This window comes from Macrobrachium rosenbergii, chromosome 16 (assembly GCF_040412425.1).
Source record: "Macrobrachium rosenbergii isolate ZJJX-2024 chromosome 16, ASM4041242v1, whole genome shotgun sequence".
NCBI classification, from domain to species: Eukaryota; Metazoa; Arthropoda; class Malacostraca; order Decapoda; family Palaemonidae; genus Macrobrachium; species Macrobrachium rosenbergii.
The window spans coordinates 28731341-28748535 of NC_089756.1; the positions used below are offsets into that span (position 1 = coordinate 28731341).

Below are 17195 nucleotides of genomic sequence, written 5' to 3' on the forward strand. Positions count from 1 at the left end.
AAATTCGGATTAAAAAATACGGGAAATAAATACGGCGTTATTTAATGTCGGACTGAAAAATACGAGAAATAAATATGGCGTTATTTAATTTCGGACTGAAAAATACCGGAAATAAATGTGGCGTTACTTAATTTCGGACTGAAAAATACCGGAAATAAATATGGCGTTATTTAATTTCGGACTTGGAAAATACGGGAAATAAACATGGCATTACTTCTTCTTCCTTATTGTTTGCTGACTTTGTTTTAGACAAGAGTTGTGTGTAGAAGAAAAACAAATATGGCGGTCAGTCTCATTTTTTATTTTTCCTATGTTTTCTTTTGCGACTTGCTGTTTTGACTTCTATTTTTTCTCCAATAATTTTTTCCGTTGAAGAAAAAATATATTTGTCAGAAAAAATATAAAAAATATGGCGACGTTTCCTTTTTTTCTTTTACTTCAAGTTTTTATCCGCCAATGAAAAATCTCATTGACAATAAAAGTACAACGCAGCTTTATTCCCGCGGCTTTGAAGTCGGTATATTTTTCCAGCCGAGAAAAACTATATACCGTTCAAAAGGAAATGAAATAAAAACGGAAAACAAATATGGCAAAAGTCTCCTTCGATTTTTTCTCATCGACGTACATAATCGCCTACGAAAAATCACAAAAAACAAATGAGTTTCAATTTCAGGATCCGGAATCTCTTCGTTTTGGACGTAGGTAGGCTTAAATAGCACATTTTAAACGAAAAGGGCAAATGACGTTGGTATTTTTCCGTTATTGCACCTGGCACGTAAAAAGCAATGCCTATTAATAACTTTCCGAGGTTATTTACAGACAGTTTGTTTTTCAAAGTCCCCTTCGTTTTGGCAGGGTGAAATGTTACACATAATGTCCATTGCTGTTTCCTCATGTGAGGTGGTATTTACTTGTATCTAAATTCACAAACGCACACACACTTACGAGTATATATGCATATATGCATGCATGCACACACACACACACACACACACACATATATATATATATATATATATATATATATATATATATATATATATATATATATATATATATATTATAGAGACTAGTGCATGTATTAAAGTGTGATTTGCAACACATGTAGGAAAAGGAATTATTATTACTACAAAACACGCACACACGATGTATATATATATATATATATATACATATATATATATATATATATATATATATATATATATATATATATATATATATATATATATATATATATATATATATATGTGTGTGTGTGTGTTACTAACAGAACCTCATTCAAACTGGATGGTATCTAGTGGAGATATTAATTTATTCAAGAAAGTTACACGCTTTCTAGGACAAACAGTCCTCATTGTCAAGTATCCATACAGATACTTTTATAATGAGGACTGTTTGTCCTAGAAAGCTTGTAACTTTTTGTTGAACGAATATCCAGTTTGAATGAGGTCCTGTTAGTAATTGTACTAATGCACAGAACAATTGTGTATGTGGTAAAATTGATATATATATATATATATATATATATATATATATATATATATATATACTGTATATATACATATATATGTATATATATCTACAGTATTATATATATCAGCTTTTCAGTCGAGAAACATGCCAAGTGCCATTTTTAAAATATAATAAATTAAAAAATACTTTGACCCAGGATGGCGCTTGGCATGTTTCTCGACTGATAGCCTCATATGAAATATATATATATATTGTATATAGATTTTTCTTATATGTTTCCCAATATTATTACTGATTTACTGGTATAATAAAGTGTACATAGAGAGGAAATACTGGTAACATAATGCCAAAGTTAGCTCCCGGTGCCCAGAGACTTTCCAATATTTACTGCATGTCCAATAAACACGAAGGGAATTTAATAAGAACTCTTGCAGACTTCCACAGCGCAAAATAAACTCCAGGTTCGTAAAAAATATCTTTGCAAGTGATGAATCTCAAGTAATGTGGGATTGTCGTAGATCTGATTTGATTGGAATATGAAGGGATTTGCAAATTTGCGTCCGCAAAACAGAAAGAAATATTTGGTACGTTATTGCTGCACAACTTGAAAGAAATGCCTGGTTCTCTCGACATTATCCTCAAACACATCATTCTCAGGAGCTTCACTGTGCGGAATTTTCGCGGAGTAAAGTTGCGCCGGCGAGTTTTTAGTTTTCTGTAAAAGAAACTATTGTGCCGGCTTTGTCTGTCCGTCCGCTGTCTATTCCGTCGACACTTTTTTTCTGTCCGCCCTCAGATCTTAAAAACTACTGAGGCTAGAGGGCTGCAAATTGATATATTGATCATCCACCCTCTAATCATCAGACATACCAAAGTGCAGCCCTCTAACCTCAGTAGTTTTTATTTGATTTAAGGTTAAAGTTAGCCATAATCGTGCTTCTGGCAACGGTATAGGTCAGGCCACCACCGGGCTGTGGTTAAAGTTTCATGGGCCACGGCTCGTACAGCATCATACCGAGACCACGAACGCTAGATCTATTTTCGGTGGCCTTGATTATAAGCTGTAGCGGTTGTACAGAAAACTCGATTGCGCCGGAGAAATTTCAGCTCATTTTTTACTCGTTATTACTTGAGGATCCGGACTTTGCGTTTTCATTATGTGTTGCCATTATCGGGGATGGCAACGGATATAGGAAGGCGAAATTGGAAAATAAATTCACTCCACCCGCGCAATGGCCAAAATGAAATTCACGTGATTTTAACTTTCAAATTATCATAGTTTATCATTATTAGTCACCGATGAATAATGATCTTAATTTCCGTTTGAGAAAAAGAGACACCTTTCCTCAAACATAGCCATTAATTTGTCGGTAATTAATAGTGATTCTAACTGGCGTTTAAAAAAAAACACATATCGTAAAACGCAACTACGTGCTGTGTTGTAATCACGCGCCGTTACGTTGTTATGTTTAACATTAATACTGCATTTCAGTGTCAAGGGTGCTCATTGATATTCTCCCCTCCTGCGATGTTACTGAATTTTGCATGGACCGAGAATAGGGAGCAAGCGTTAGTTTTCTTATTTTAAAAGGAGTCTGTATTGTGATTTGTTTTTATTTTATGTCCGGGCTGAATAGCATTTTATGCATCAAACAACTAAGTAAAAGAATACACACACACACGCACATATATATATATATATATATATATATATATATATATATATATATATATATATATATATATATATAACCAATTTTACTCAACAGTTGATACTGAAGAAATAAAAGATCAAAAAAGAATTTCCTTTTGTGATGCTGACAACAGGAAAATAATGTTCCCTACACTTGACATTAACTCAGACCTCTCTCTCTCTCTCTCTCTCTCTCTCTCTCTCTCTCTCTCAGTTCGAATCAAAGCTCTTTTCATCGGCGACGATCGATAAAAGACGGCGGATTTCTGGAAAGACACGCTACATCAGCTACTTAAAAATCAATAACACGGGCATAAAACGCGCTACGCCATGCAAGGAGCCTTCTTCAATACAAAGAGGAATAGAACCCCCCGTTATTGGCAGTCCTGTAAGTGTCTGGCCGAAGAAGACAGGAGGCATACATGCTTAAAAGCCACAGGAAACGGGAAGCTTATGCAAAGCTGGGAAATTATAATCTCTTTGTACCTCCGAATGCTGTAGATGTCGGCTGCAACGGAGATGAGGATTCCTAGGGGTGGGCCGCTGGAGGGGGTGTTGGGATGTCCCCCCGCCTTCTCCCCCCGAGGCCGGTCCCTCCCGCCTGAGAGAAGCCATACACACACACTCACACACAGTTGAGCCTTGACTGTTGAGAGAGAAAGTTGTGGGTGGACGTCGCTCCTGCGTCCATGTTCGTAGCAGTAGTGCCCTTGCCTTGTTCTCTTCGCACGGTCGTGGATACTTGAGAGGATATACCAGTGCCTCGTGAAAGAAGCAGGGACCCTCCATGAACTAACTTCCAGAAGAGGCAAGTAGCACCGACGCTGTTTCACGGTGAAAATTGAAAAATTCAGACTTGTATTAAGCGAGAACAACCTGTCCGCCTTCGATCGAGGTTTTGCTTCGCTCGAAACACACTCTCACTCTCTCTCTCTCTCTCTTTATTTCCCGCCAAAATGCCATTCCCCCCTCGGCCGCTAAATTATTCACTGGCGGCGTATAAATGGTTTACCGATTCTCTAAACACTTTGGAAATGAATTGCAGGGAGCAGAGTGTGTCCCTGACGGCTGTCTTGTTGAATGTCATTCGTTTGTGATTGAGATTTGTGGCGATTCTCATTGAGTGGAAAGTGTCGAAAGTCAGTCGATTCTAATATGTTCTGGTAGTTGTGCATATTGCGTGGTGTAGTTGCGAAGTAAAGATATGGATTATTAAATAAAAACTTTGTCATTTTTGTCTGTTTATAGGTAGGCACAGCAAATACTAATTTCATTATCATTTCATCATTCAGTGTGTTTTTGTTAAAACTGATAACATGAACACAATTCCTGAAGCATTGTTAAAACTGATAACATGAACACAATTCTTGAAGTATTGCAATTGACATTACGCTTTGAAGGTAACTTGTAGGTGGAATATGAATCGAAATAGTATAAGCCTATTCTGAAGGATTTGATAAATGAGGCTTGACTTTTTATCAAGTACCTGTCACATGAGAATTTGGCTTTAGACCTGGTCTTTAAATTTATTTAAAGAAAGTAACTTAACTGACGAATATCACACGATGATCGGTTTTTGGTAAATTCAGGTCGTTGTTATGCTGAGCGTGGGGCTTAGATACGAAAAAGTTATAAATTATGATGAAAATTGAGGCATGGGGGAGGATATTGTTATTATTATTCAATGTAATTACCCATTTACTGTATACCAGACATAAAACGACAAACCAGGGAAAAAGTGTCAAGTGCTCATAAACAAAGGAATCCCTAGTTGTAGAGAGAGAGAGAGAGAGAGGCATAAATGTAACATATTCAAATGAAATTTTAGCAGCAGTTGATGGTCTGACACTTTAAACTCGATTACCTCGCTTTCCAAACTCTTGGTGTTGTTTGAATTGGTAAACTGGTGGAAAATTTTGAATATAATGCAATTTTCTCCATTATCAGTGGCGATTGGTAACCCTGAGAACATTTGTTAAATTTGATGGTTTTTGCTCGTTCTCGAAAATATTCCTGAACTTACTGTATATACTTCTGATCAGCAAGAGTAAGACACCCTTGTCATGAGAGTACATTTTTTCAAAACTTTTCTTTTTGTTTTTGGTTTCGTAAACCTTTGTCGGTAGAATCATGTTTGTTGTAAGTATCTGAGGGTAAATAGTGTGTATATACAACATTTAACACTTAAAAGGGTACTTTGTATAAGGAAACTATGGCACCTAGGGCAACTGTCTGCGAGACCTCAAAACTCGATCCAATTGTTGTAGTGAATTATCTTATCATAACTCGTCATTGTTACATTGCTTCTCTTTTCATTCAGTTCAACATACTGAAGTTAATAGTACCCGATGGGCAGCTGTAATGGTTTTTGACAGTTTTCTTTTATTTTATATACATTTTATTCGTTTGGGTCAGTCTTAGCTTCAGAAAATGTTTTCTAGCCAGATCAGAACGCATGGTGTTATGGTCATGGGAGATCTATCTTGAAAGTATATTTTAGGAGTCGTGAGTGATCGGTTGTTGACGAAAATAGTTTAGAGGGATGCAGATTTCACTGCGTAAATCTCGCCACTTCAGAACCAAGTGCCAATGGTAGTTTAATTTGTAGTGTTATGTTTACTTCGAAATGTTCATTCCTAATATGTAATGTACGGTAATAATGCATAACTAGAAAAATGATACGCTTATTAGAAAGCATCCTTTTTTCCTCATATTATCAGGCAATAATGTGCAAAATTTTTAACTTAAAATTGTTCGGAGTTTTTCAAGAAAATTCCAGTGTTGCTGTTTATGAGGTCTGGCTAAAGGTCAGCTGCCTGGAAGCTCAAGTTTATGCAAAGCCAAGTAAAAGGACTGGACAGAGATACTGGTAAAAATAGACGTCTTATTAAAGCAGAGGAATGATTGGTAAAAATAGACGTCTAATTAAAGCGGAGGAATAATAGTTTATTTATAATTAGTGGTAGTATATGTATGTGCATATACTTTATATAGGCTATTTGTCTAATTGAGGTTAATAGTACATAGGCCTAAGTTAGGCAGTCTTGTTTTAAGATCATGTAGAACTGAGGTAACCAGCGTCCGTGAGGCAGTACGCGGTTTACTCTTTCATAAAGTGAATGATCCCCTTATGGAGGGGGAAAACTTTTTCTCAAAAGACTTTTGTATTGTCTCGCTTTCACGTGGCATTTCAGATTTCTATCACACAAGTAGCATTTAGTTAATTCGACTCTCTCTCTCTCTCTCTCTCTCTCTCTCTCTCTCTCTCTCTCTCTTTTCAAACTCCGCGGAGAAGTGATTTAGGATTGAGAGTTCGGCGCCGTTTAACAATAATAATAATAGGTTACAGACACAAGTCAAGCCTTCAGGGCTGGATCGAGTCCCCGGTCCCTTTTACGTTAAAAGGTGTAAGAAATGACAAAACCCTGTTTTATTGTTCTGAAGTTTTGTTCGGAATATAGGGGTGACTTTCATTGCAGATAAATTAGATATGTTTGTTTTTATAGTAGGCCTATACGCCATTTCCCTTTAGAGGGGTGCCAACATTCTGGATCTCGGCAACTTTTTAGGCCGAGGGTGTTGGCTCCATGGCCTGTTCCAACCCTGCTAAGACGCACAATATTCTACCAACTAGCAGGTACGCTCTCAGCTCCTTACATCAAGTTACAATGGATTTATTGTTCAGGAAACCCCAACGTCGTATCGATCCATTATCCTTGAAAAAAAGGACAAACATGGAACGCCTGTAATAACGTTCTGCCTTGTTTTGCTTTTTGCTTTATTTTTATTGCGTTGCGTTCAGAGCAGCATAAATAAACCTAATATTTGCTTTCAGTGTTTTTCAATGAGAAACATCGTTGACAAGTGCAATATTGAATCCACATTTGCATACAGCACGACGCGAGTCTTTCTCCCCATGTGAAGTGTTTGTCGTTTATGGTACGAAAGATTTCAAATGGAGATATGAGTAAGAGTTATTTTAACTCCATTAAAGTTGAAACTTAGATGAGAACGCCAGGTAACGGTGTTCGGAATCAGAACACCCGTCAGGAATGTCAGCGGTAGGCCTATGTAGTCTATGACATTTCTTCATCTCCATTATGCTTCCCTTTTGCTTCCTTGAGGTTTCCCCCACGGTTGACTAAAGTGTAGCTCTAGTAGTTTCATTATTTCACTGTCACTCGAGTTCAAGGTAACATCCTTGAACATCACGTGTTCATTTACCATCATACACGTTGTGATGATGTTTCACTAGTTCTGCCTGACAGTGGAATGTTTTGCAATGAAATTATATATATAGGCCTATATATAGTTTGTTTAAATTCAAGGATAAACTTGACCCTTTGATGACCTCATGTGTTGTGTACAAGTTCAATTGCCCTAGATGTAATCTACGTGGGATCCACGCAGAGGTTACTAAGGGTTAGAATGGATTGTCACAAAGGCCTTAGCCACCGTACTGGTAACAAACTTGCTAATCCTGAATTTTCCAGCATCAGACAACACGCCAATAAATGCAAGCATAATAATACAATACAAAGATTTTGAAACATTGGGACGAGCACCGAATGGCAAACTACTGACAATCCTGGAATCTTTGCTTATTAAACAACTTGTTCGTCCATTGAACACAGTCTTCCTCGACAACTCTTCACCTTACGTGAGCTGTTGCCTTGTCATTTCTGGTTTGTTCCTTTTGACTTGTTGTCCTTCCTGCCTCTCTTGATGGTTGGTTCTGCTATAACTAGTTTTAATTTCGTTATTTTTTATGTATTATGTCTTATATTCGTATTTTAGCTCTTTTAATGTTAATTTTATTGTTTTTGTCATTTTAGCTTGAAAATGAAAAACCTTGGGTTTTGAAACGTCGCAAAATAAATGTATCTTAAGGACAACCTGATATTGCACTTCCTCCTTCAACCGTCTTCTTTACGTTCAAGTTACTAGTACCTGCCGTATCTTAGAACATTATGTATATTATATACACATACAGTATATATATATATATATGTGTGTGTGTGTGTGTGTGTGTGTATAGGCTACATGTGTGTGTGCATATTAGAAAGATATACATTTAAATGCACGTGCGTGATTTTATATGGCTGTATAAAACGTTTAGCTACATGTACAAATCTCTTTTGTGCTACCTCTGGTTACCTCTGCAGTACAGCTAAGTAGTCCATTAGTATGTGCGTCACGTACATCCTTAATTGCAATGGATGGTAAAAGTTGCAGACTGATGACAGGAAGTAGAACATTTTTCCACCTACATGAAAGTTTTCTCTCTCTCTCTCTCTCAGAACAGTTTTTCATTCACTTTCATCATCCTGTTGAATTATTTTGTATTTTGCCAAGATACCGCAAGCTACTTTGTATAACACACACTAGATATATACATTTATGTTTTATATGTACATATATATTATATATATATATACTCACAACATTAATCTGCTTCCCCTAGCAGTGGGTGGCTCCAGAGAAAAGAACAGTCACTGTCTGTTCAAACTTGGAATGCTGAACCTTGGATGAACTTGCTCAGAAAATTTCCATAATATTAGCCATACACTTACACTAAGCGTATCAGCAAAGTGGGGAACCTCTCTCTCTCTCTCTCTCTCTCTCTCTCTCTCTCTCTCTCTCTCTCTCTCTCTCTCTCTCTGCGACATTCACCTCAGTCTAGCGCCCATGCTCTCTCTTCTTTGATGCAGGCTATGTGTATTGTGTAAAAACTAGCTTATGCATTCTTCTGAGTCATTTTCTTCCGAACTGTTGATAGTTTGTCTGCCAAGAACAAAAAAAAAAAAAAAATTGAAATAGGTTGTATTCATATTTCCCCAGATATCTTTAAACTCACATGCAACAAGGGACTTCCCACGCTTTCATTCACGTGTAGCCTATATAAACCCGAGGCCGGAGAGAGCAAGAACAGTCTTTGCCCGGAAGGGGAGAAATGATATGTCAGTCTCTCTCGTACATGACATTTGCTAATAGCGGAAATGAGAGTTCTAGGAGGAAGATTTCTGAAGAGTGTCATGGTCAAAAGAACGTTGTACTCGTCAAGTTAGCAAGCGTATACATATACACACATACGGTATATGCGTGATGCTTTTTTTAAGCTCTTCGTTGAGCGAGTCGGTAGAGCTGTGGACTAGCACTCGCTAGGCCCGAGTTCGAGTCTCCGGCCGGCTGATGAAGAGTTAGAGGAATTTATTTCTGGTGATAGAAATTCATTTCTCGCTATAATGTGGTTCGGATTCCACAATAAGCTGTAGGTCCCGTTGCTAAGTAACCAATTGGTTCTTAGCCACGTAAAATAAGTCTAATCCTTCGGGCCAGCCCTAGGAGAGCTGTTAATCAGCTCAGTGGTCTGGTAAAACTAAGGTATACTTTTTTTATACTTATAAAATTTTTTTATACTTATAAATATTAATCCGATTATTCCAAACTGATATCGAATTTATTTCATTTATGTTCATATTTCTATATCCAATATTTGTATATAATTTTTTTTTTTACTGTGTCCCTTTTCCAAATTATGAGGTTACTAAGCTTCTTTTTTTTAACCCTAGTTGCGACTACCTTAGCTTTCCAGCCACTAGGGAGATAATTCGCTGCACGAGTCAGGAGAGGAAAAATGGGATTTTAATGGCGCACTCTGGTCGCCCCACCCTCGATCGTCAGTCGATCATGGGTGTTCTCGCTTGTTAGACGAGATTTCTGTCGATTACGCCACAAAGCAAATCAACACACTCATTCATACACATTATTTATATTATATATATATATATATATATATATATATATATATATATTTATATATATATATATATATATATATATATATATATATATATATATATATATATATATTATATGTGTGTGTGTGTGTGTGTGTGTGTGTGTGCATGTATATTGTATGAGCAACATGCATGAGCCAATGATGTATACACATGTATCCATAAGTGCAAATGCATCCAATTGGGTGTATATATATGATATATATATATATATATATATATATATATATATATATATATATATATATACAAAATCTTTCTGTTTTGTTCCATACAAGAAAAATCAGTCTCTTTCCCATCAACCTTATGGGTATACAGAATACTTTAACCTTTTCTGCTAATAAGAAATGAGGTTATTTGTTCCAGTTTCGGAAGAATTTTCTTCACTGCTGGATTTCCCATATTTTGAGGTTGCTTCGCGTGCTTCCCCTATTGACGGTTTTAGAACAGAGGCAGCTTATCCGGCCAGCGATAATAGTCTAATGTCTTATTGAAAGCTTCTCCCTTGTTGCTATTGTTAACAACCGCCAGGTCATCATATCTGCATTTACTCTGTAATCCTCATCACTAAGTTTTAGAATCCTCTTATTTCTTTGGTTTTCGTGGTTCCTACGTGGATGATGTCCATTCTGTTTCTGTGTTCCTCTGTCAGGTCGTCAGGTCCCCCAAAAGTTTGTTTGTAAACACTCAATTAATCGTCCACATATGGCAAAGATTGCATGTATGTATATATATATATATATATATATATATATATATATATATATATATATATATATATATATATATACTTCATATATCATCATCATCCTCAACGTGTCTTCCCTTTAGAGAGGTAGAGGCCCCAGGGGGTACAACCCTTCCGGTCCTTAACACCTGTGGCACCGACCTCTCTAAGGGTAAAAGGCGTGTGATAAATAAATAATTATATATATATATAATATACATTTTATATATATAATATATATATAGTATGTATGTTATGTTTATATACATGCATATATATACATATATATATATATATATATATATATATATATATATATATATATAAATAATAGGGATTTCGGTTTTCATATTGATTTTTCAAACCTGCCTGTCGGAACTATTATACTGCCGAAGGGGTGTTTGTATGCGTCAGCCCACCCGCATCTATACACCTAATTACCTTTGCATTGTGCGCTATGAGAACCTTGGGTTGAATGCCAGGTAGGACAGTGTAGTCACCAACACGTGAAATATGTGGCTCTCTAACATAAATATAACTCTGTGCAGCACGCAAGGTGAGCGAGCATACCTCGTGTATTAGTAAGCGGTCTACGGTCTATTGCATGGGTGACTCTGCTCTCTGGCGGAAGCACAGTAGTATTGAATTATGGCAGCGTATACTCGGCTCAATTCAATATCTTTTGTGTAAAAGATGCCTTCCGTTTCTCCGGAAGGGTTTGGAGACATTCGTGGTCGCTCTGGAAAGCAGTCATTCCTCACCGACGGCGCGGCGGCTGGGTGGAGATTAATCGCCTCGAGGTGAGGAAGGTTCTCCGCGTTGACCATTTGATACTTTGACACTGCTTGCAGTTATGAAAGTACGTGAATTCACATGGATAAAAGTTTTGTAATAAGATACAGAGGACTCATATGTGCGTCAACTTTGCGTTCGCGCATACACACAGATGTATAACTGAATCACGAAAATATGGAACGTGATGAATATATAAATAAAGGCAGTACCACGAAGGAAAGTGAAAAAACGGAGTGGTGCTAGGCCTTTTGACTTATTGTCCCAAAGGACAGTAAGTCGAAAGGCCTAGGACCACCCGTTGTTTCACTTTCCTTCGTGGTATTGCCTTTATATATATATATATATATATATATATATATATATATATATATATATATATATATATATATATATACATACACACATATATATACATCCTAACGTGTTTGTGTTTTGTGTTCGCAGTGATAATTAAATTACTAAACCAACACGCAATATCCCAATTTTAGGGCAAGTCACAAAGATTAGAGTGTTGTAAGGTCATTTGCGTTTCCGGCAACGGGGATATTTAGAGTATTTTTTTGTTTGGGGGGAGGGAAGGGAGGAGGACTTAAGCCTTTAATGACATTTCTTATCCGACGAGAGAACGCAGCTTCGCAAACAGCCGCATTTATTATGGCCTCTCTTAAATATGCCCATTCTTACCTCTCACGTCCTTTTAATGCAAACTGCAAACAAAATATATTTTCTTCTCTCTTAAACATGCCAGTTCTTACCACTCACGTTTTTTTTTAATGCAAACTGCAAACAAAATATGTTTTCCTTTCCACATCGTCTAGGCCATTTCCGTTTTGCCGTCTGGAAAATGATCTGATTTCGACTCGGCTCTACACTTATGAGACTTCGTTCCGTTTTTTTGCGTGTGTTTATGACATTTCTCTGCTCTGCTCTCCAGCACGCCGAATTCTTACGTCTTTCCAGTTTACCATCATCTTCACCCATAACATTTCAGACAACTCGTCTTGCCATTCATTTCGGCTTTCTGTTCAGTTTCCTCGCCCTCACCGTGTATGAGCTTACGTGTCCAGAATGCTTTAAATTATCTTGTATGTTTGTATGGTTGTCTCTAATCTCCGATCGGCCAATGAAAAATGAGAGGAATTTATTTCTGGTGATAGAAATTCATTTCTCACTATAATGTGGTTTGGTTCCCACAATAAGCTGTAGGTCCCGTCCGCCCTCAGATCTTAAAAACTACTGAGGCTGGAGGGCTGCAAATTAGTATGTTGACCATCCACCCTCCAGTCATCAAACATACCAAATTGCAGCCCTCTAGCCTCAGTAGTCTTTATTTTATTTAGGGTTAAAGTGAGCCATGATCGTGCGTCTGGCACCGCTGTGGGTGCCAACAACACAGGCCACCACCGGGTCGTGGCTGAAACTTTCATAGAGCGTTATACGCTCTACAGAAAACTCGATTGTGCCGAAGAAACTCCGGCGCATTTTTTACTTGTTTCTTCTCGTTCACTGTCGTAGATACGAGACTGAGACATGCTTTTATCTGCCAATCAAAAAATGTAGGCATCCATGAAGACCAACTCGGCAGGGGAGGACATCCTAGTGTTGTAAATTCGTTCTGAGTACGATGAATGTGGTCATATATCACCGAAGTCAAAGAATCGTCAAGAACGGATATGCTAAGCACGATGAGTGGCTGGTCTTTATCGCCGATGCAAGGCTTACAAGCAAGCGTCTTGCATCTCAGGCTGCGCTGTAAATGACCGTGTCCTTGGCTCGGCTTACTGGCGTCGTTTGAGGAATTCCCTTTAGAGGATCTTTTGACATTAAAGGGATTTCTCGAGCCTCGAGGTGTATGACACTATAAAGGATAAAGTAGATTACGACGTCCTTGTCCCCTTGTTGTTGGGGAGGCCGGGTTGTAAATTCCTGAGATGTATCCTAGTATTGCACCAGCCCCCCCCCCCTTTTTTTTTTACCATGCCGATAGCTTAGGTTAAATAATAGACCTTCGAGAAATTTGGGTGTGGGAAACACAATGAGATTATTTTCAAGAAAATTCTATGTTTAGTTTTTAAGATATGGCGTCCAGCTTTTTTCAGGGAAAGGTCCCGGTGCTCGGTGACATCTCGGGAAAATGCGGCCGGGTTATCATTGCCAGTGTACCTTGTGTGGCACACTGTAGATGGACTAAAGATTCTTTACGTTTTGCTGTTTAACTTCCTTCATTCGGGAATAGATCATTCGGGCGAGCCCCTTGGGTGTGTAAGTACAACCCAGTGGTCTTGTTATAACAGCAGCAGCAAGAATAATAATAACCAACACTATTCCCAAGGATTATAAGTGATGTTTCGTGGTGAATTGCTCAATACTGACAAGATGAAGATCTGCCGTAGCTTCTGCATTAAATGAACGAATTTGACAATTCTTTACGAAATAATCCTTTATCCATCTGTTTTCTTTCAACGGTCCAGCGCTGTGGAAGTTGTCTTGGGAACGAAAAATAATAACAGTAGAATTGAGAGCACGTATCACCCGTGAAGGAGAGAGAGAGAGAGAGAGAGAGAGAGAGAGAGAGAGAGAGAGAGAGAGAGAGAGAGAGAAGTGGTATTTTGGATATGGTTGGTGGTGTCTGGTGAAGGAGACGAGTAGGAAAAAAGTAGTTTTTAGTTTTCTGAAAAATAAACTATTGTGCCGGCTTTGTCTGTCCGTCCACACCTTTTCTGTCCGCCCTCGGATCATAAAAACTATTGAGGCTAGAGGGCTGCAAATTGGTATATTGATCATCCACCCTCCAATCATCAAACATATCAAATTGCAGCTCTCTAGCCTCAGGTTAAAGTTAGCCATAATCGTGCATCTGGCAACGATATAGGCCAGGCCACCACCGGGCAGTGGTTAAATTTCCATAGGCCGCGGCTCATGCAGCATTATACTGAGACCACCGAAAGATAGATCTATTTTCGGTGGCCTTGATTATACGCCGTAGCGGCTGTACAGAAAACTCAGTTGCACCGAAGAAACCTCGGCTCATTTTTTACTTGTTTATTTCTCTATGGAAGGCTGTTCCCTTTAAACTTCTGAAAAGACCGAAAAGTGTTGTGACGTTGTGGCGGTACATCTGATCTTTTTTTTTTTTTTTGTTTCTTGATGTTTTCGTTCGGTGACACGATTGCGTCATTAGGATGGGTTGTATACTGTACCTGGCCGGAACGAGAAAGAGACTGTGATTTATTGTTGGGTTTTACAGGTTTTCCAGGGAGAGCTGTCACTCGGTGGCCAGGTTGCTGGAATATAGCTTTCTTTTGTTATGTCTGTGTGGGCTTTTAAGCCCAGACCTGCCAAAGCTTTTTAGCCACAAATTTCCCCATAATACCTGTCAGCAATATTTTCACTTTCCGTAGAATTCTCATAGCCAAAAGATTTAGCTTAATCTTATGACATTTCTATTATGATGAAATTTAAAAAAAAATAATATTCTGGCATGCTCCTTAAAGAACAGTTTATGTAAGCGCTCACACGGAAGTTGATCAAGATTAAAAGACAAGCAGAAAGGGTTCAGATCAGGATGAAACATTTTGCAGAAGAAGCTCGCTACCTCTTGATAACCTGTTGCAGCGCTTCAAGAACAAGTTCCACGGAGACATTGTAAATTTAAATTGCCCTATGGCAGCGAGGGAGCAAATACAATGGACCACATGGTAGGGTAATAAAACGGGGACAATGCTGTTGAAGTATTCGTAAGGCAGATGAGTAAGAGGATACAATGAATACCGTACGTACTGAATATATATATATATATATATATATATATATATATATATATATATATATCTTTGTGTATGTATGTATGTATAGAAATAATCAACACGCAATCACGTGTAGAACAGAAATAAATTTCTTACTCACATCATATATATATATATACATACACACACACACCCCGACATTGTTGGCAATTGTCTCAAAAGAAAGACGTTATATGGAAATTTGAATGTAACTACCTGGACTGAAACAACACTAGGCTGTAAAACAGTTTCCTAAACGTGTGAGCTCAATTCCCGGCCATTTCATCATATGAAACTCCATTTTCCTCTTAATTCTCTCTTCTGCCTCATTTCCACCTGCAGTCCATGCGGTGCACTGTAGGCATTACTTGTGGGTCTTTGCAGCTTCCCTTCGGCCGCTAGCTGCAACCCCTTTCGTTCCTTTTACTGTACCTCCTTGCTTATTCTCTTTCTTCCACCTTATCTCCCACCCTCTCCTATCAATTGATTCATAGTGCAACTGCGACGTTTTCCTCCTGTTACACCTTTCAAACCTTTTACTGACAATTTCCGTTTCAGCGCTGAATGGCCTCATAGGTCCCAGTGCTTGGCCCTTGGCTTAAACTTTATATTCAATTCAGTTCCACCTGCAGTCTATTTTGTTCTCGTTGTGCTACACAGTCCCCATTCTCTTTTTCCACTGTTTTCCCTCTTGTATAACATCTTGACCTTATCGTAATTCCTTCAGTAATGGGGTGTTATTGAAGTAATGAAATTCGTTCATGATGATGGCAGATCTTTATGATGACAGTGCGGGAAGTTGGATATGAATGGGACCTTACTCCTTAGTTGCTTGAAATTACATACCTTTTAAGTCTATGTGCATTGGACACGCATGCCAAGCCATTCGGTGGCAAGATCCAGTTTTGAGGCAAATGCAAACGGGAAGACAGTAATTTATAATATTCAGGTATTTCTTATCACTAGACTAGAAAACTTAATTGCTGTTAGTTTTGCTGCATAATTGTCATGCAAAAAATTGTCTGCACAGTATCTTGTACATCAGCAGTGTAAATATATAATAGTTGACGTCACCTACCGTAAGACTTATTCTGGAGTATTAAGGATGTGATGGAACTTTCTGCGTTTCCCGAGTCTAAAGAACCAAGTGTGTCGCCATTTAGGAAAATTTGTTTACGCTAACTTTTCTGAGTCTTTAACAAATAACAATCCTATGCCCTACGACGAAGAATCTTGGTTGTAGAAATGATATATGCGAATGTCACCTATTTTGTGCAATTTTGAAGTAGTTAATCAATTTCGATTCTGATGTGCAGCCAATAGGAAGTAATACCTTCTTTTTAAAACCTATACACTAATGTATATATATTTGAAGTGGTTAATCAATTTTGATTCTGATGTGCAGCCAATAGGAAGTAATACCTTCTTTTTAAAACCTATACACTTAATGTATATATATATATATATATATATATATATATATATATATATGTGAGAGAGAGAGAGAGAGAGAGAGAGAGAGAGAGAGAGAGAGAGAGAGGGGGGCGGTAAATCCATGCGTGCAAGTCTGTGTTCTTGCTGCGAAATGTATGACTACAAAATCACATGTTTATTATCCATTCCTATATACAGTATATATATATATATATATATATATATATATATATATATATATATATATATATATATATATATATATATATATATATATATATATATATATATATATATTATATATATATATATATATTATATATATATATATATGTATATGTAATGTATAGACTATATATATATATTTATATATTATACTGTATATATATGTGTGCGTGTGAATTTTCGTAAGTTTTACATTATTTATGTGTAATGATACAAAATTAATTTTTGCCATGTTTGTGAGGTAAAGCTCTTGTGGATAG

At 37.4% G+C, this 17195-nt stretch overlaps 1 protein-coding gene across 2 annotated transcripts in view; it reads left to right on the forward strand.

Annotated features, from left to right (window-relative positions):
- The window catches only part of LOC136847244 (uncharacterized), a 201089-nt gene that overhangs the window by 22698 nt on the left and 161196 nt on the right, over positions 1-17195 (forward strand). Inside the window, exon 1 of one of the 2 annotated variants that reach the window (XM_067118741.1) lies at positions 3786-3977. The exons of the other annotated variant lie outside the window; for it this stretch is intronic. The gene's annotated coding sequence lies outside the window, so the exon portion shown is untranslated. Of the gene's footprint in view, positions 1-3785; positions 3978-17195 lie in introns of those variants that run through there. 2 annotated transcript variants of the gene reach the window in all.